Here is a 20,714-nt window from a genome sequence, read left to right as displayed (position 1 = left end):
TGGTTATATGAAAAGATAGTGAATCTGCTAAAAGGGAAAGTAAACAGGGAAAGAGAAAAGAAAATCTATCTGTGCAACTACTTTATTCACCAATGTCAATTGATGACTCATTGTGCAGCCTGCCAAGGAAGTTTGCTGGAGAAAGGACTCCTTCTAGGCTCAGTTACTGCAGTGCGTTCTTGCTAGCTGGTGTTAGATTCCTGTGGCTGATGCTCTCTCACACAGAGGGGCCACGTCTGTAAAAGCTCAGATGCTCCTGCAGTAGGTACTGGATACTCAGAAAGGCCTTGATAAGACAGTGAAGAAAGTGATGTCGAAAGAGAGTCGGGAAGACCTGAGTTATTGTACCGATCTTTGGCCAAGTCGTATGAGCCTTGTTAAGCCATTTGCCCTTTCTAAGTATCACTTCCCCCGACCCCCACACACAGAATACCATCTGTAAACGAAAAGATTTGGACCCAACTACATCATCCCTACTACTTTATTACTCTAGGATTGTCTTCTCTTTTCCTCTGGTTTGAATTCTTTCTATCTTCATCCCTTTTTGATTCATTTCTTTCCAGTTTTAGACTCTATCTTCGGAGGGAACAAAATGCAATAGACCTCTGGATAAAGAATCCTCTAGTTGCATAAAATTAAGACTAATGGAGAAGTATAGTGTCATCAAAGGCCTGTGAGGAAGAATATGGGGATTTATAGAGGTCACACATATATGAAGATTTTTACAATTTCTATGGGAGGCCATCCTTGATAGAACTTGTGTTAACATTCTCAAAAAAAGGAAATTTCATTTTCTCCTTTCACAGCCTGCATGTTTAACATTAGAAGTCAATATTGAATGGCTACACCACGGTCAAATAGGTAGTTTATTATTTAAAAAAAAGACGGTAGTGGTGAGAACAAGAAAAGAGAATACAGGAATAAACAGTGATACAGCACTTTTTGTCTTTTTTCTGTATTTCTATTTCCAACTGCTTAAGCACAAATCATGCTCTTGACCTAATGCCAAATCCACTGCTCACATTTAACAATTTTAACATCACATTGATTTCGTTTATACTAAAAATACAATCAAGACTATTTTAATCCCATCAATAAACTGATCAATCTATCAAAAGAGAACAGTAAAAAAAGGTGCCCACTGGAATCGACAGACATCACTAAGGTTAAGTCATATAAACCAGTGCATTTCGTCCTTCATCAATTCTAAATGCCAGCATTTGTATTCATTAAAATGGAGAATTCCTTTTGGATATGTATATTGGTCAAGTTTTTTCTTTGGCTTAGGAACTCTGCTTAATAACTGATGAACTTGTGGCTTAAAAGTTTTTCAGACATAACCCCACAAATCTAAACCCTATGCTGGCCCCACGTCTTTCTGTAAATGTTTTTTAATGTTTATTTATTTTTGAAGGAGAGACAGAGCATGAGTGGGGAGGGGCAGAGAGAGAGGGAGACACAGAATCCGAAGCAGGCTCCAGGCTCTAAGCTGTCAGCACAGAGCCCAACATGAGGCTAGAACTCAAAAACTGAGATCATGACCTGACCTAAGTCTGATGCGTAATCAACTGATCTACCTAGGTGCCCTCCAGATCCTTCTTTAAAAACAGAACCAAAGGCTACCAAACATTCAAGTAGCTAATACAATATACAATCTCATGCACTACTAGTTATCCGATTGTCTGCCAACCCAGCAAACATTTACTCCTTATTCCTTGCGATGCATATCCCAATTTTGTTCAGCTATTATGTGGCCAAATGCTTCAGGGATCTGCTCTCTCCAGTCTGAGGAGATAAAACATGATGTGTCTACACCAATCAAGGTAATCTCATTTCTCTTCCCAGAGAAATGTAAGAGTATTTCTCTCATATTTCCAGGATAGATTTCCTGCTCACAGAAAAAGGATTTGTGAAATAGAATATGTGAGAATGTGATGGCTGGGTCACAAAATGCTACAGTCATTTTGCAAACATGAATCGTCAAATTGCTAAGATTAGCAGAAGAGAAGGAATGAACCTGGATCCTTAATGACCTTATAGAATCTCTTAACCAATACTTGGCGTCTCAGTGTTTCACATGTTTTAAGAGAGACAGTAAAACATCCCTATATTTTAGCTACTTATTTTTTTGTAATTGAAGCTACAAGCCACCTGATAAACATATTTCAGTAAAGGAAAAAAAGATACCAAAGAAACAAACTGAATAAATTGTAGAGTCTACCTTCAAAATGATGTTTCTATTTAAAAGTTTCGGAATCTTGTTTCCTTTTCTATTATAGCATGTAAAGGACACTAAAACTTCCTAATATGCTTCTTGATAATGATAGTTCCAAATAGAGATATCTGCATTATATTTGATGATGATTCACCTGTTAATTGTTAACCAGATTTTAATGAACTGCTTGAATGTTTTGTCTATGCCATCCCATATAGTCAGCACTATTGAATTTCATATACATTTTACTCAAATGACCAGTTATTTAGGAGTTCTGTATATTTTATCACAGAGACATAGCTCTAAAGTACTTTGTATCATCTTATATTAAATTCACAGAAACTAAAACAGTGACATATTGTGTCACCAGATGAGAAAAACATCATGAGTTTATGATCAGACAGTGCCAGGTTCCACTAATGACACCTCAACCAATCTACCTCATTTTCACAGTGGGGGTTAGGTGTGGGTGTCAGTCTCAACCAAGGGCCACAGATCATCCTCTACTCCCCACTAGGAGTCATCCCCAGAAATGAGACCTAAACCTTCAACTGAAATAAAGTCATCCTGGCTCAGAACTCCAGAATCTCCCTTTGATCCTCTCTTTGCCACCTCTTCATTTGACAAGTCTCCAATGTAATAATTCTTCAAGTTGGTATTTGCATAGATTATCTGCTGAACACTGTGCTGGATGCTGGGCTTTTGGTAGTGGGGAAGATAAGCAAAATCCTGGTCTCCTGAAGTATCCTGTCCCTAGAGTCATGCTCTCCACCATCATTCTACTCTAGATGCTTCTGTGCCCTCCATGAGATCTCTCTTATCCCATATATTTGGGAGACACACCCAGTGATTGCCCTTGACTTGTAGAAACAAAAATTGGAGAAGGTTTTCAAAAGATATCCACAGGGGAGTGTTTGGACTTTTTTAGATGAATTTACCAGCAAATCTCTTGGTCTCAGCTTTGAGACCCGCCTAAATTTCACCCAATTCTATATGGCTAAATTTGTTTTTACAACACTATCTTGTGCAAGTCATGGCACTTATCAGGCTGGACTATTTGTTATTTTAAGAGTTGATGGCAAGAATTCATGATATCCTAAATCGTAATCACACTGGCAGTTAGGTATTATTGAAGTACTGCTATAAGTAGACATTTCAAGTATACTGTTGGTTAAATCTTAAAAGCCTAAGCACCAAGCACTGAGAACATTAAAACTCAAAACTCATTTTGCCATAGAAACAAACCACCCTATAACAAATGAACTTCTGGAGCACAAGTCATTGTAAGTTAGGTATTAAATGCTAGTTTATGCAAAATGTCACCATTCTGATTTTTGAAATGTAAATATCACTATTTCTAATCTGACTATATTTTTCCAAAAGCACATATTACCACTAAGCCTGGGCAAATGCTCAATTGTGTTCTGGTACAGTCTACTAGGAGTTTGTTTTATTATGCTTTGCCTCCTCCTTTCAAAGTATAAAATCCCCTCAAATTCACTTAACTAAAATGTCCTATTAATTGCACTCTGGGTAATTAAAATTTTGCTATCTTTGCAAGACCAAGATTAAACCAATTTATTCTGAATGAAGACTGTGCTGCTATCAACCGTTACATTATAACCATTTCCCACCCAGATATTTTGATAAAAAGTTTCCATACTGGTCCCTTTCCTATACTGCATTTCTTTAGCACAGCTTCGTTTCTGAACAGAGAATGACCTTATGGTATTTGAAGAAAGAGGAGGCACTTAGCCCTGGGTAACAAAAAGGGGAAATGGTGTGTGCTACAGGGAGGGCAACAAGGTTCCTTTTTTAAAAAATGGGCTTACGGGCACATGGGTGGCTCAGTTGGTTAAGCATCCAACTTCGGCTCAGGTCATGATCTCGCGGTTTTCAGTTTGAGCCCCGAGACGGGCTCTGTGCTGACAGCTGGTACCCTGGAGCCTGCTTCTGATTCTGTGCCTGCCTCTCTCTCTCCCTCTCTCTGTCTCTCTCGAAAATAAATAAAGCTTAAAAAATAGGCCTAAAAGCTCTTTCTGACCTTAGTGAAGTTTGAAGACATGGAAAACTCCAAGGATATCAAACACGACTCTATTTGAACATTTCAATATAAAAGTTGCTAAATGGAAAGTGGGAATCTTCCTAGTTATCTCTATTCACTAATCCCTCAGAAAGACATAAAATCCCCAACCTGGTTTTGCTTGATAAAGGCTGCAGATTCATTCATACTGAATAGGAGTCCCATCTGGAAAGTACCTTTGCCTCCAGTCCCAATCCTTCTGCTAGCATCCTGCAGAAGTTTTTAGCTTCTCATGCACTTGGAGTTTGTCCTCATATTCTTACCCCTCCCCCACGAAAGACTCAAATAAGCACCAGGAAGCACTTATGTAAATAGCAACTCATCAGATTCCATCTTGGAACAGAATTCTTATGATTCCAAATCTATTCTCCTGCCCACCTTCTAACATATGTCTTTAAATTCACTTATCTGAGAGCACCATGAGTAAGCCTGCTGTTTCACAGATAAACTTGTGTAAGAGGATTAGGAAATCTTCGCATTTTGTCTCAGAGCAGTTCAAAGTCATAGGGAAGATTCACCTCAAATTTTCAAATACATTCATTCTTGCCCTTTTATCAATTCATTTCAACAATAGTTAAATAATATTTATTTTATTTGTGCCATTTTATTTTAACCCTTTTGATACTTATAATTTCCTTTATCTATCTATAGCTTAGAATAAGGAAATTTTAGTAAATCCTATCTCATTCCTTAAGGGAAAGCCTGATTATCAATTTCCAATTTCTTCCTGGACCAAGAACTTGCACTAGACTCAGGGATGAATTGTTGGCTATTTTCAAGTGACACCACACTTTGGCCAAAAATAGAAAAAAAATCAGTACATTCACTGATTGCTTTATATGTACAATGCCAACCAGTTAGTTGATAGAAAATAATGAGTGACATAAATCTCTGTGCTTTAGAAATTGTTACATGAAAAATGTAAGATGACTAGAGCAGGTGAGAGCTTAGAGGAATGGTTCAAAATAAAAGTAACACCTATGTTTCCAACCAATTTGCTTAGTAACAGACTCTTTTTTATAAAACCTTTATTTATTGTACTAAGAATACTTAATATTAGGTCTACTCTCATAATAAATTTTTAATTGTACAGTACAGCATAGCATTATTATCTGAGATTCTTAATTGGAGAAACTTGCTACAGTGAATGAAGAGAACTGTGAACCACTGTCCACCTATGTCACAAGGACAGTGTGGGTATGTGTCTCTATGCAGAGACTTTTAAACAGGTCTGGTGATTGTGGTGTGGAAATTCTTAAGCCATAGTCTAAGCTTATAACTGGAGTCAAAGTGATATTAGGTATGGATCTGCTACTAATAGAAAGAAAAGGTATTTCTTGTTAATGTATTAAGAAAATTATTTACTGGTAAATTCTATATTCATAATGAAAAGTGTCCATGGAAGAACATTATGTCAATCTAGCCAACAACAGAGCTTCATTGTATGTTCACTGTAATTTTAATTCACCAATTAAATGTAAGTCAATAATATAAGTTCCTCTTATTTATAAATATATACTAAGTACTAAGAGTGGTTGAAAGAAAACTAACATAGATGGCAAGACATGCTTTTGCCCTCCAGGGCCTCATGGCTTATTGAAAGACACAACTCACCATTACAGAATACACAGAATGAAAGAAATGCTATAAAAGAATAAGAAATAACATAAGATTAACTTCTCTTTTGATGCAGTTATATGTACACCTTATTTACTCCATTAAGAACCACAGTCAGTTTATACCCTTTAAGGGCAGAAGATGGGTATTCTACATATTTTGGATTTCCAACAGTGCCTTTCAGACTCTAAAAATTAGAGTATAAACTGCACTGTAATTGTGAGCTCTTAGCAGACGTTCACAGGAGGCTGTTTTCCTCTTTATGGTTTAATCTTCTGAATTTGTTTCTTTGAGTATGCAGGAAAATAAGCAGACAAACATATTACTTTAAAAATTTTTTAAAATAGGTAGGAAGAAAATCAATAGTATATAATAGAGTTGACTGCCACCATCCAATTTTGAGCTTGCTTACCACTTGTGTTGACTCAACTTCAGTTTCTCTGTTTGGGCCCATTCAGTTTCAGCATCCTGTGATACCTCTCTTGACTGCAGGCTCCTTTCCAGCTACTTCCTCATTTCTTTGCTTCTCAGAAAATTTTCTCAAAACTGGACTAATACTCATTTATTTTCTTAAAATAGCAGCTAATATTTCTCACCTCCTCATCTTTTACCAACCCAAAGAATCTACTCCTCTCAATATTAACAATGATCTTCATTTAGTTAAATCCAATGGCTATCTTCCAGTTCTTATCTTCTCACCTCTCAGCAGCATTAAAGAGTTGATCACTATCTCAGTCTCAAAATTCAGTCTTCATTTGCTCTTCATGACACCACACTCTTCTGGCTTTCTTCCTGGTTCTCTAGCTTCTCCTCCCAATGTTTATTTCCTTGCCCTGCCTCCACTAATTGAGTGCCTCACACCTATTTCTGGAATGTCCACTCATTATGTCTATACGTTCACATTATGTGATTTCAGCAAACGCAATAGCTCTAAATACCACTATATATCAAAGACTCTTCCTTTCACATCTTCATCCCAGAACACCATACTTTTACATAAAACTCCATGCTTGGTACCTCTAGGACAATGACTACCTAGGCCATTTCAAATTAAAACTAACGGTTAATTCAGAAGATTTCTCTCAATCCTACATTATATTTCTTCTCACTGTTCCCTTCCACAGTGTTGATAGCTAAATTACTATAATGTTCTTCCATAAACATTAAAAATTTTGCATATGGAATTTACCATAAAATAATTTTCTAAGTACATTGCCAAAAAACTCAAACTGTGGAATTTCCTTTTTTTTTCCACAGTTTATAATTCTCTACTGACAACTATCCCCTTTCCATTCATTTGAAGATTATTCACCTTTCTGTCATAAAGCATGGTTAAAATAGCTGATTTGAAGGTTTTATTTTATAATTCTATCATCTAGGTCATTTTAGTGTTAATGTCTGTTGATTTTCTTTTGCCCTTGAGAACTGGCCACATTTTACTGGCTTTTATGTGACAAGTAATTTGAGACTGTATCTCGGATTTTGAATATTATCTTGTTAAGAGTCTGGGTCCTATTAAAATTCTCTTGAGAATGTTGATTTTGTTTTTGTTTTTGTTTTTTTTTAAGCAGGCAATCGATCTGGTTATGTGTAGATTGCAAGTCGTTTCTCATTTTATGCAGACAATTTTTAAGATGTCTATTTGGTTTTCAAAGCCTTCACCATACTCTTCAGATCAATCCTGCTCATGAACAGAACATCTCAGACATTAGTATGGGACTTGGGTGGCATTGTGTTTTCCAGGTCCAGTCTTAAAGCCTTTGTTTTCCTTGGGTCTGTTCCGTGTATGCATAAGTTGGGAACGAGCCTGGAACTTAATTGATTCATACAAAGAATTTGGTGATCCCTTCTTTCATTCTTTCTTCCATCAGGATACCACATCTCACCTCTTCAGACCACAAGGGTTCATTTTCCGGATTCCTTTAGCCAGAGAGAAGCAGGTTTTTTTCTCAGGACATTAGATGCCCATATGGCCTCCTCTAATGTTACTGAAGTTGTGGAGCTTCTTGTATATAATTTGCCTCAGGGCAAGGCCAAGGTAGAAATAAGAGGGAAAGAAAGGGGAAGAAAGAGAGGCAGATAGGGAGAGAGAAAGAGAAAAAAAAAGAAAGAAAGAAAGAAAGAAAGAAAGAAGGAAGGAAGGAAGGAAGGAAGGAAGGAAGGAAGGAAGGAAAGAAAGAAAGAAAGAAAGAGAGAGAGAGAGAGAGAGAGAGAGAGAGAAAGAAAGAAAGAAAAAGAAAGAAAGGGAGAGAGAGAAAGAAAAAAAAGAAAGGAGGCGCTATTGATAATTATGATAAGAAAAAAGGAATAAACTGGAATTTTCATGGAAAACTCAGGATATATAGTTTGTATGCTAGACGAGAACATTCAGGTTACCATCTATAATATCTAAATAGCTAAACACTTGACTTATGGCAAGTACATAACTAAAATTCATGAACAGTAACAAAGTCTATTGAATATATTGAAAACCACAATCTTAATGACACTCAAACAAAGAAAGCAAAAACTAAAATGCATTATTATTATAGATAGGTATCCAATACTTTGCTTTCAAGAGAGACAAAGAAAACAATTAAGAATTATTCCTGACTTTTAACAGTACAAACTATCTTTCAGGTTAACCACATAGTCCTCATTTATGACTAAAATTCTTTCTCTCAGTAGATTCCTTCCTCATACATGTAGAAGAAATGCTAGATTTAGAAAAATAATTATGTTATAATCCTTAATGAATTAATTTATTTAAATGGTAATCACCAATGTATAAAACCATTTGATAAATGATTTGGGGGGAATTCCATAATAAAGGGATTATACTGATATCTGAATGCACTGAATATTTGATATAAGTAAGTACAGGAAAACAAAGCATTACCTGCCACATGATGTGATACAATATGATTTGCAAACTACCACCTATGATGTAGGCTTATAAAAAACTGAATCTACAGCAAGTCAAGTCTTAATAATTTCTTATTTACAGTAAATAAAGGTGTAGAAGAACAAGCTAACAAACATCATGGGGAAGGAAACACATCTTGATTATGAGATATAAAACAAATAAGCTTGATTCTTCAATAAGTCAGTAGAATGAAGGAAGAAGGGTAAAAGCAAAGGAAGAATGTTCAGGATTAAAAGTATAGAAGACATTTAAAACAATTTTAAAGGGGCATCTAGCTAGTTTAGTTGGTAGAGCATATGCCATTGGTCTCAGGGTCATGAGTTTGAGTCCCACGTTGGAGGTAGAGCTTACTTGCAAAGCTTTTTTTTAAACTTTAAAAGAAATTAAACTAAATATCATGTTTTGGATTTTTAGTCAACAAAATAAATTCAGGTAGATATTCTGTTGGGCAATCAGGTATTTGAGTAATGAGTGATATAAGGTGAATAAAATTGTGCTGATATATTTTATCTCTCCTAATCCACTTTCCACTCATTTTTTGCACATGGAGACAGCTTCTTGGGGCTTACCTAAAAGGGTGTCATAGTGGTGGGGGTATAGCTCAGTGCAGATAAAAGGGTGCTGTTTCTCCTAGTTTCTAGTTTGGTTTGCCCAGAGGGATGTGCTAAAAGACCAGAGGATTTGCATAATGGTTGTAGCTCTCTCACCAAAGATAACTCCTGTCTAGTGGATCTACAGGCCAAACCATTCCAGGTTTCCTAGGAATGACCCATTTTTTGCACCCCAAATCCCACATTTCATGAAATTTCTTAATCCTAGGAAAATAGGGATAGTTGGTCACATGTGTGAACTTCTCCATTTAGCAAGATTCTTAAGATTTTGCCAATTGTTTCTCTCTCCTTGGTCTTTTGGGCATAGTAGTAATGGGCCCCTGATGCCACCAGCAGCAGAATACCATCCTATCCCTTGTTTTTCCTAACATTTCCCATGACTTTGTCAATAATCCCTCTATTAAAGTTCATTTTATCATTTTTGGAAAAGCGTCATTTGTTTTTTCTCATTACCATTGATGTAAAACAAGAACATTTTGTCAACTTTCAAATATGCAATAATGACATTTTCTTTTGTAAATAAATATTCATGGTTTTAAAGATGCACACTGAGATGTTTGGACGTGGAATTACAAAATGTCTGGGATGTTCTGTGACATCTTTCACTAAAATAATGAGGCAACTAGATGAGTATAAAACCTTGATAATTTTAAAATGTGGATGTGGGTATCTGGAGGCTCATTTCACTATTATCCATATTTGTATATGTTTGCCTTTTTTTTTTAAAGTAAACTCTAACTCCAGCTTGGTCTTGATCTCACAACTCCAAGATCAAGAGTTGCATGCTGTTCTGACTGAACCGGCTAGGTGCCCCTGCACATGTTTGAATTTTTAAAAGATTAAAAAGAAGTAATTAATGCAGTTTGAGCTGCATGAGGAGAGTTGCTAGATACATATTTTGAGAAAAATATGAGCCTAAAATGATTGTCAACATATGAAGCTATTTCTAGCTTCAGAAAAAAATTACACTAAATTGATCCAATTTTCTCCAAGTCTCTCATGATCAAAGAAAACCATGTGCAGAAATATTGGTAAGCAATAAAGACATAAAGCTGAGTAGAATGAAGGTCTATAGACAGCATATCAATGCCAGGGAAAGAGTCTGATTGAACCTGCTTGAGTAATGTCCTCACTTCTTAAACCAATCAGTCTTCCTTGGCCACTGTTCTTAACTGCAGAAATAACTGATACTGAGTCATAGCTATTTTTCAGGGGAAAAAGCACTTTAAAGGTAACACATGTTCATTGTTGAAAATTTGGATATTCCAAAGTACTTTAAAAAATAAAATTTGTTCATAAGTATATTGTCATGTAACACTGTTAATTTGTCAGTGTATTCTTTTTTAAATGTTCTTTTTTAATTTATTTATTTTTGAGAGAGAGAGACAGAATGAGCAGGGGAGGGTCAGAGAAAGAGGGAGACACAGAATCTGAAGACAGGCTCCAGGCTCTGAGCTAGCTGTCAGCACAGAGCCCGATGTGGGGCTTGAACCCACGAACCGTGAGATCATGACCTGAGCTGAAGTCTAACACTTAATCGATTGAGCCACCCAGGTGCCCCTACTCTTTTTTTTTTTTTAAGTTTTTTATGTCTGTACACGCAACACACACATAAACTAAACTTGCATAAGTTATCATAGTTTAGTTATAGTTTTCCTGCTTAAATCCAAATTTTTATGTAATATGAATAAATTAAAAACTATCAAATGCAAATATCATTTAATGGCCCATTGTATTGCATTACATTTATTGTATAGATTCATTCCATATATTATTTAAACATTGTCTTAGTCTTGGACATTAAAATTGTTTTCAATTTTCCTTTGTTATAGTATAGTGTATTAAACATGCTTTTATGTAAATATTTTTCTTTAAGTTTTTATTTATTTATTTTGAGAGAGACAGACAGACAGACAGACACCTGGAGCAGGGGAGAGACAGAGAGTGAAGGAGAGATAGAGAATCCCAAACAGTCTCTGCATTATCAGCGCAGAACTAGATGCAGAGCTCCAACTCATGCACCATGAGATCATGACCTAAGCTGAAGACAGACACTTAACTGACAGAGCCACCCAGGTGCACCTTTTATACATTTGTATATCTCTCTATCTCCTTAAGATGAAGTTTCAGAAATGGAATTTGTAGGTGATAAATGTAAACTTTTTAAGGTAACTGATACATATTGGAAAGTTCCTTTCGAAGAAGATTAAAACCTAATTATCCTCCAGTAATAGGTGAGCACATTCACCTTACTCTGATGCAGTGCAGTTGGAGAACTGTACTTTGTTTTGTTGTATTGTCTACTCAGTACTATTTCCTATCCTGTCTCTTCTGATTGAACTAGACCAATCATAACATTTCTTCATCTGAGCAACAATGATTAGTTCAAATAATAGTTACATGATTTCAGAAGGCAAATCAGAATAATTCCTGTGGGTGATATAAATACACTGGGTGAAATAAGCTTTGTATGTTAAGTGGAGTTGCTAAGCTTGAGGTTCTGGTATTCAGATGAGATTGGGCGTGTTCAGGGTTGTATGGCCGTAGGCTGGAGGTTCTGGTATTCAAAATCAATACAACATCAATAGGTCTACGTAAAGTAGGAAAAAATGTAGATGGGAAGTACACAAAGCAAAGCAGAGATATGACATGCAATTGTGAAGACAATGAAAAATAAAAAGCCCAATGAAAAAGAAAAAGAATCGATGTCATCAGGACAGAGGCCTTGGTTGATTTAGTTCATCCCGAAATGATCAACCTGTATGCAAGTAAGTTAACATTTTCCCACAAAAAATTTCAAATGATATTTACAGAAATGCAAAAATATTCAGCATGCAAAAAGGTAATATTTGCCATCCCCTTACCAGATATTCAAAGATGCAGGAAAATGAGAGGAAAAGATTAGTAAATTGAAAACACAGAAATGACAAAGGTGATGGTAGAATGAATAAATAGAAACATTAAGCCACTTACTAAAATTATATTTCTATATATAAGAAGGCAGAAACAAAACTGTTATAAAAAGTCATAGATATTATATTGAAAAGAATTAAATGTACACATATGAAAAATATAATTCTGAGAAGAAAAATTCCTAAAATGGGATTAAGAGCAGAATAGACATTGCAGAATAAAAAGAAATTAGTGAATGTTTTGTAAATCTGAAGGTAAAGCGATAGAAATGATACAAAATGAAACATGAAGTAAAAAAATGTATGGAAAAAATGAACAGAGTATCAATGACCTATCATAATTTCCAGTGACATGATATACATGTCATTGAAGTCATTGAAGGAGATGAAAGAAATGAGAAAATTTTATTTTTTGCTTTTTTTTTTGATAGAGAGGGTTCAAGTGGGCGAGGGGCAGAGAGCGAGAGAGACGGGGTTCACCCGCAGTGGGGCTCAAGCTCACAAACCATGAGATCATGACCTGAGCCAAAGTCAGATGCTTAAAGACTGAGCCACTCAGGCTCCCAAGAAAATTTTAAAGAAAACTTTAATAAATAACAAATTTATAAAATTTAACAAAAATTATAAATTTAGAGTAACATGATCAAGGAACACCAAGGAAAAGAACTATGAACAGTATTATATCAAGTCACATAATAGTCAAATTGTTTTTAAGTGTGACTTAAAGCACCCTTAAAAGCAGCCAGCGAAAAAAACACATGAGTACGAAAGAACAAAGATAGGAATGACATTACACTTAAAATTATTAAGTAATTAAAAGTCTGTTATCTGAACACAATGGATTTACATTGGAAATCTAGATCCAAATATCCAGAAAATCCCTTAATATTTAGAAACCAAGAGACTACTTGTGAAAAACATTTCCATGAGCCTAAGTAGTAATCAAAGAGAGGATTAGAATGAATTTTGAATTAAATGAAAATAAAAACACAGCATATCTCAATTTTTCGAATGGAGCTAATGTAATGGTAGGAGGGAGATAATAGTTCTATATACTTATATCAGTAAAGAAGAAACCTTTCAAAACCAGGAAAAAAGACTAAAAGCAAAAAGCAAACAAAATCAAAAAGGAAAGCAAAGATAAGTATTAAAGAAAATGAAACAGAACATAATATCAATATATTAAATATCAATAGATTAAATCAGTAAAACCAAAAACTGATTATTTGAGAAGATGAGTAAACTTTAGAAAACTCTAGCCAGATCAACCAGTTAAACAGAAAAATCCAAATTATCATTATCAAGAATGTGAGAAGGGATATCACTATAGACACCAAAGAGAGATAATAAATGAGAATTATAAATAATTTTATGCAAATACAGTTGACTGCATAGGTGAAACAAGTTTCTTTAAAGGCACAAAATACCAAGGATCACTCAAAAAGAAACAAATAGCATAGACTGCACTGTATGTATAAAAAAATCAATTTGTGTATTAAAACTATGACTCACACACACACATTTACCACCCTCTCAAACCCCAAATGCTTTCACTGCAGAATTCTGTCATACACTTAAAGATAAAATAATATCAATTGTACTAAAAACGCTTTCTGAGATCTGAAAAGGAAACCACAGTTCTAAACTCATTTTATGAGGGCAGTATTAATAGATAATTTAATTACAAGAAAATATGACTATAGGGGCACCTGGCTGGCTCAGTCGGTGGAGCACGCAACCCTTGATCTTAGGGTTGTGAGTTCAAAGCCCACACCGGGCACAGAGCTTACTTAAAAAATAATTTTAAAAAATTAAAGAAACTATAACTGCAGATTATTATTCCCTCATGAACATAGATACAAATATTGTTTAAAATGTTTTAGCCTAGGTGTATCTGGCTGACTCCGGTGGAAGAGCTAGTAACTCTTGAAGCCTCACATTGGGTGTACAGATTGTTAAAAAAAATAAAATTAACCTAAAAAATGTTTCAGTCTATGCAATCCCACATATATAAAGTAAATAATCTATCATGATCAATAGGGCACTTTTCTGGGTATGCAAGGATCATTCAACACTCATAAATCAAACAATGTAAGTCATCGTATCAATAGACTAAAGAAGAAAAAGCACCTGATAGTCTTAATAAGTGGGAAAAAAACATTTGACAAAATTCAACATTCATTCATGGTAAAAACACTCAGCAAATCAGCAATGGAAAGGAACTTTAACCTAATAAAGTTCATCTTCAATAAAACACCTTCCATCACACTGAATAGTTGGAGGCTGAATGCCTTTCTTCTAAGATGATTGTAAAAAACAGATACTATCTGCTCTCTCCACCCAACTCAGTATCATACTGGAGGTTCTTCAGTGCCATAAGGCAAGAAAAAGAAATAAAAGGCATATGGATTAGAAAGGAAGAAATAAAACAAACTCTATTCACAGACTAGTAGAAAATTTCAAAGAATCAACAAAAGCAACAAAAACTACTAGAATTAGTATGGTCACAGGATATAGGTTAATGTAGAAAAGAATCCATTATATCTATCTATATGATCTAGTAATGAAAAATTAGAAATCCATTTTATTTACTTGTGTTTATCTATTTATTCATTTCGTGAGAGAGACAGAGAGCATGTGAGCTGGGGAGGAGTAGAGGACAGAGAGAGAACCCTAAGCAGGCTCCACAGTGCCAGAGTGTAGCCCAATGTGGGGCTCCAGCTCGCAAACTGTAACATCATAATCTGAGCCAAAATCCAGAGTCAGATGCTAACCAACAGAGTCACCCAGGTGCCTATAGAAAATTTATTTTTTTAAGTATAGTTTACAGCATCACAAAAAAATTCAAAGTATTCAGGTAATAATCTAACAAGATACGTGCACAATCTGTATGCAAAAACAAAAGTACTAATTAATGAAATCCAGAGGATGTAAATACATAAAGAGATATGGTCTATTAATGAATTTCAAGAATCAGTGTTAGTAAAATGCCCCCTTCTATCCAAATGCATTTATACATTGAATAAAATCTTAAAGAGAATGCCACAAGGACTACTGCAGAAACAGCATGACAATTCTAAAATGTATACGAAAATGCAAAGGAACTAGAATTGCTAAAACAATTTTGAAAAAAACAAACTTTAGGATTTGCACTACTCAATTTCTAGACTCACTATAAAACATATTCCATGCATTGTTATAACAAAAGAATAGATATATATTTCAGTGGGGAATATAGTACTGAAATAGACCAACAGATACATACTCAATTGATTTTCTTTTTCTTTATTTTCAATTATATAATACATGAATTCATTCTTGTTGCACAAATTCAAATAACATGGATACATCAACGGTCCTCAAAATCTGGCCCTATTAATACCACTGACTTCAGAAGATATTTCATCTGTGAGTCAGTGGTATGCCAGGTCAAAAGACCCAGACCCTGCTACTGGTTCTGGTATAAACTCCATGTTCTATCTTGAGCCTTTCTGTGTTCAGAGAAAAGAGGCACATGTAGATTATTATGATTCATATTATGAATACCGCAAGGCGTACAAAAGGACGGAAAAGCATCTGAATTTTACAACCAGTCTGGAGAAGTGGACTATCATCTGGAACACAGCTCAGCAATAGAAAGAAACTCATTTTGGGGTCCTTAACAGTGGAGATCTGTTACTCCCAACCCCCAGCTCTGCACTATAACGACCCAATGTTTTGCTCCTGCATTCAGTTCTCCACATACTTTCTTAATTCCTGATGTTCTTCTTATATATGCTGCCTATTACCCTTTGTATCTCTTCAGTCTCCCCTTCCTGATTTCCCCATAGTGCCTGCTCTTTCTGGTAGAAATTTCATTTCGTTTAAAGAAAGTTTCTGAGTGGCAATTATCTAGTATGAGGCCCTCAGCCTGACAGTCTCATAGGCTGCTGGTGAGTCCAAAGGTAGTTATTGCGGTCAACTGAGTTCAGACCAAGGCATAAAAGCAATTAAATAGATTGGATATTCTTTCCAACAAATTTTGCTAAATGAATTGGATACCCAGACTCACTAAATAAAATGAAAAGAAAAAAAAATAAAAAATGATCCAGCAATCTCACTTCTGGGTATATATCCAAAGGAAATGAAATCACTATCTAGAACAGATATCTACAATATTGTGTTTGTTGCAGCATTTTTCACAATACGGAAGGTATGGGAACAACCTAAGTGCGCACTCCTGGATGAATAAAGAAAATGTAGTATATTTAACATGCAATATTATTAAGCTATTAAAAAATGGAAGCCTACTATTTCTTACAACATGGATGAATTTGGAGGGCATTATGCTAAGTGAAATAAGGCATATACAAAAAAGGGAAATACTATATAGCAAAACTTATATTTGGAATCTAAAAAGAAAGTCAAACTCACAGAAGAAAAAAGAAACGTCAGTCTACTCATTACCCCATACACACACACAAAAAAACCTCAAAATATATGATGGGCTTAAATGTAAAATCTAGAACAATAATATTTCTAGAAGAAAACATAGTACACAATTTTTGTGAACTTAGATTAGGCAAAATTTCTTTAACATGACACAAGATCATGAAATAAATTCTTATAAATTGAGTTTCACCAAAATTAAGAACATTTGCCCTTCAACAGACAGAGAATGAAAAGAAAGGCAAAAACTGGGGGAATATATTTGCAATTTACATATCAAAGCATTCATACCCCAAAAAAATCTCATTTTTAAAAAGACTTGTATTTAAAAACTCTCAAAATTCAATTATAAAGATAAGCAACCTAACCAAAAAAATGGCCACAGATGTATCAGTTAAGAAAATATCCAAATTTCAAATGACACATGAAATGATGCTCAACATTATTAGTCATTAGGGAAATGAAGATAAAACTGTGAGATATCACTGAACACCTATGCGATGGGTTTAAAAAGAAGTCACTGGCAATACAAAAGGTTAGCAAGGATGGAGAGCAACTTAACCCTACTACGTTTCTATTGGGAATACAAACTGCTGCAGTCATTTTGAAAAACTGACAGTTTCTTATAAAAGTAAACATTCACGAACCATTTATCCCAGCCATCCCATTCCTAGGTATTTATAGAAATTAATTACATTTTATATTATATCACATCAATTATATATTATATTATATTAATTACATTGATGAATACTCCTAGGTATTTAGAGAAACAAACCAAAAACTTAGATTAACACAAAATCAGGTATGCAAATGTTTACAGCAGGTTTATTCATCCTCATTCACAAATTGGAAACAACTGAAATATCCTTCAGTTGGGGACCGTATATCCATATAACGGGATACTACGTAGCAATACAAAGGAGCAAACTACTAGTGCATGTCATAACAAGGCTAAATCTCAAAGTTATTATGCTGGGTGAAAAAAGCATGATTCAAAAGGATACACAATGTTTGATTTATTTTATGGGACAATTCTGGGGAAAGGACAAACTAAAGAGATCGAAAAGCAGGTCAGTGATTGCCAAGGCTGGGGCAAAGAACCGAGTAGGAAAAGACATAGAGGAGTTCACAACGGTGACGCAAATGCTCTAGATATTGATTATGTGGTTGGTTTTGGGGGGGTTTTTTGACCTTGCAGTTGTCAAAATCTGTAGAACTGTATACTAAAAAGTGTAAATTTTACTTTTTTAAGCATATATTAACTAAAAATGGTAGTAAACAGGTACTGTTTGCTTGGGCAATGTAGAGAAATGCAGTCTCAAAAAGTAAAGATTATGAGGCTAAGAAGAAGCAAATTAAAATTATTTCAATAACCTTTCAAACTTTCAGTAGTAGTTTTGCGGTTTTAAAATATTTTGTACCACTTTCTGTATTGGTACATACATCTTTTCCTTTAAAAGATCGCAAGCCACTCCAAGCTTCTAAAATTTCATCATGTGTAGTATTACAGTGGTGGAAGGAGGTAATTCTTATGGGCTCAGCATTATTTAAGTTTACATAACAATTGAACAATGAGCACTTTAGGACCTACCACACACTGTGAGTTGCTCAATTATTCAAAATTTGATATCTCAGTTTTCATTCACTAGCATTTCACTATCTCGGTCAGAAGAATAGAGAGTGCTGAACTGTTTCCAATTCATACCTGAACCCCAGTGTCCAATATGCTCTCAACAGGGAAACTAGAGGACTCTAGAAAAACCTGCTTTGCTGTGTTTTCTGCTTCTATTCTTGCTGGGACCTGCACTCTCACTTTACACCTCCCTCAGAATGCAAATGGTGTATGTCCTCTTTGTAAGGGATGAGGAATTCATAATATCTTTACAATATATAATATATAAGGACAGACCAGATGATAATGACTAGAAGAAGTTGTCATATGCATATTCCAGACTACCAGTGCTAAATATCTTGATGCCAAGACCTCGTTACCCCATGGCTCCTACAAATAACGCCTGGGGGGTGCCTGGGTGGCTCAGTCAGTTGAGTGTCCAACTTTGGCTCAGGTCATAATCTCACAGTTCATGAGCTCATGCCCTACATGGGTCTCTGAGCTGGCTGTGCAGAGCCTGCTTGGGATTCTCTCTCTCTCTCTCTGCCCCTTCCCCACTGGTGTCTGAGTGTTCTCTCTCTCTCTCAAAATAAATAAGTAAACTTAAAAAAAATACGAAGAAAAAAAAAAGAAATAACACCTAGGTCCTCATCTTTTCCTAACTGGTTCCTGGATGGCTAAGAGGGTCACATAGACCAGGCTAAGATCCTCAATAAAAACCTCCAGATGTCAAGCAAAGAGGAGACTCCCTCCTTTCCTTTCTGAATCTCCCAGACCTTGCCTGTACTTGTACTCTCTCTATACTTTCAATAAACTCTACTTTCAAGGCACCTGGATAGCTCAGTTGGTAAAGTGTCTGACTCTTGACTTCAGATCAGGTCATGATCTCGTGATTCATGAGTGTGAGCCCCACATCGGGCTCTGTGCTTGACAGTGCAGAGCCTGCTTGAGATTCTCTCTTTCCCTCTCTCTCTCTCTCTCTCTGCTCCTCCTCTACTTGTGCTCTCTCTCTCTCTCTCTCAAAATTAATAAATAAACTTAAACAAAATAAACTCTGCTTTCACCTCCTGTTGGCTCGTGCTTGATTTGTATCCTGCATACAGCCAGGGACCCATCCCCCCTGTGTCCACAGACCTGGCCTGTTGACATCAAACCTACTGGTAGGTCTTAGACCAGTTTGCTCTTCAGTATTCCAGTCTATAAGGATTTGCAAAATCATTCTTCATGGAATTTTGACAGCTCTGTAAAATTTACAAATTATGTATGTGTTAGGAGGGCAAATAGGCAGAAGTCCAAATTCCCAACACTTGCTTTAAGTGTGGTAGCTATAGATTAATCTATATTGCATATTATTATTATATGTAAGAAAAAGGCTACTGGTGAGATGTGTTTGAAAGCCAGCAGTCTATATGTTCCTTTCCATCTCTTATATTTAATAATCATCTAAGTGTGCAGCTCCATTCAGATACATCATTTAGACCAAATGGGAACAAAGCAAAATGTTCCTGGAGAGCTCCTTCCCAAATAAAACAGTAAGAAATAACTGTGGGAAAATCCCAAACCATAATCTTGGAACTTCTCTTCTCAGATAAGGTACTAAGATGGTGGGTAGAGTAAAGGATGTATTGAATTACCATGGGTCTCTTCAACACAAATCGAGCCTACTGTGCATTTTGGTACTCTCCTCACATAGGCCGGGCAGGTAATCAGGAGAAACACTGTTGACAGAAATTTAAATTAAGTGAGCCATTTTGCACAGACTTGCATTCTAGCAAAAAGTGCACCTCAGTACTTACAGGCATTCCAATGTTTAATACTTTCTGGACTGGAACAAAGAAGTCAGGGAAAGGTCACACAGTCCGTGCATGTAAAAAAAATCTGGCAAAAGTCTGCCTGTAGAAGGGCCATGTCCTGTGGTCAATATTCAGATAGACTACACAGTCTGTAGAGATTTGTCACTTGCCATGTCATTTTCTCAAAATAAAATCTATTGGCTAGCAATGAAGGTAAGTAACATGGTGCAAAAACAAAAACAAACAAACCCTATTAAATAGCGTTCAATTCTTGGCTGTACTACCAAATAACTGTATGTCTCAGGCAAGTAATCTTCTGTCTCAGGCCACAGTTCCCTCATCCACAGAGTGAGAGGATATAAATAATTAATCTCCAAACTCCTTCCCATGCCTAATAACATTCTAGAATCTGAGGAAGAAGGGCCCAACTGTATGCTCCTAATTCTCTCCATCTAGCTACCTCCAAACAAATATATTTGTCAAGAATCAAAGTCTGATTATACAATAATCTTTTTCATGTGTTACATGGCCAGTT

This window comes from Suricata suricatta, chromosome X (genome assembly GCF_006229205.1).
Source record: "Suricata suricatta isolate VVHF042 chromosome X, meerkat_22Aug2017_6uvM2_HiC, whole genome shotgun sequence".
In the NCBI taxonomy this organism is placed as follows: domain Eukaryota; kingdom Metazoa; phylum Chordata; class Mammalia; order Carnivora; family Herpestidae; genus Suricata; species Suricata suricatta.
The sequence above is the reverse complement of the archived record's forward strand: the minus strand, read 5'-3'. Positions refer to the sequence as shown.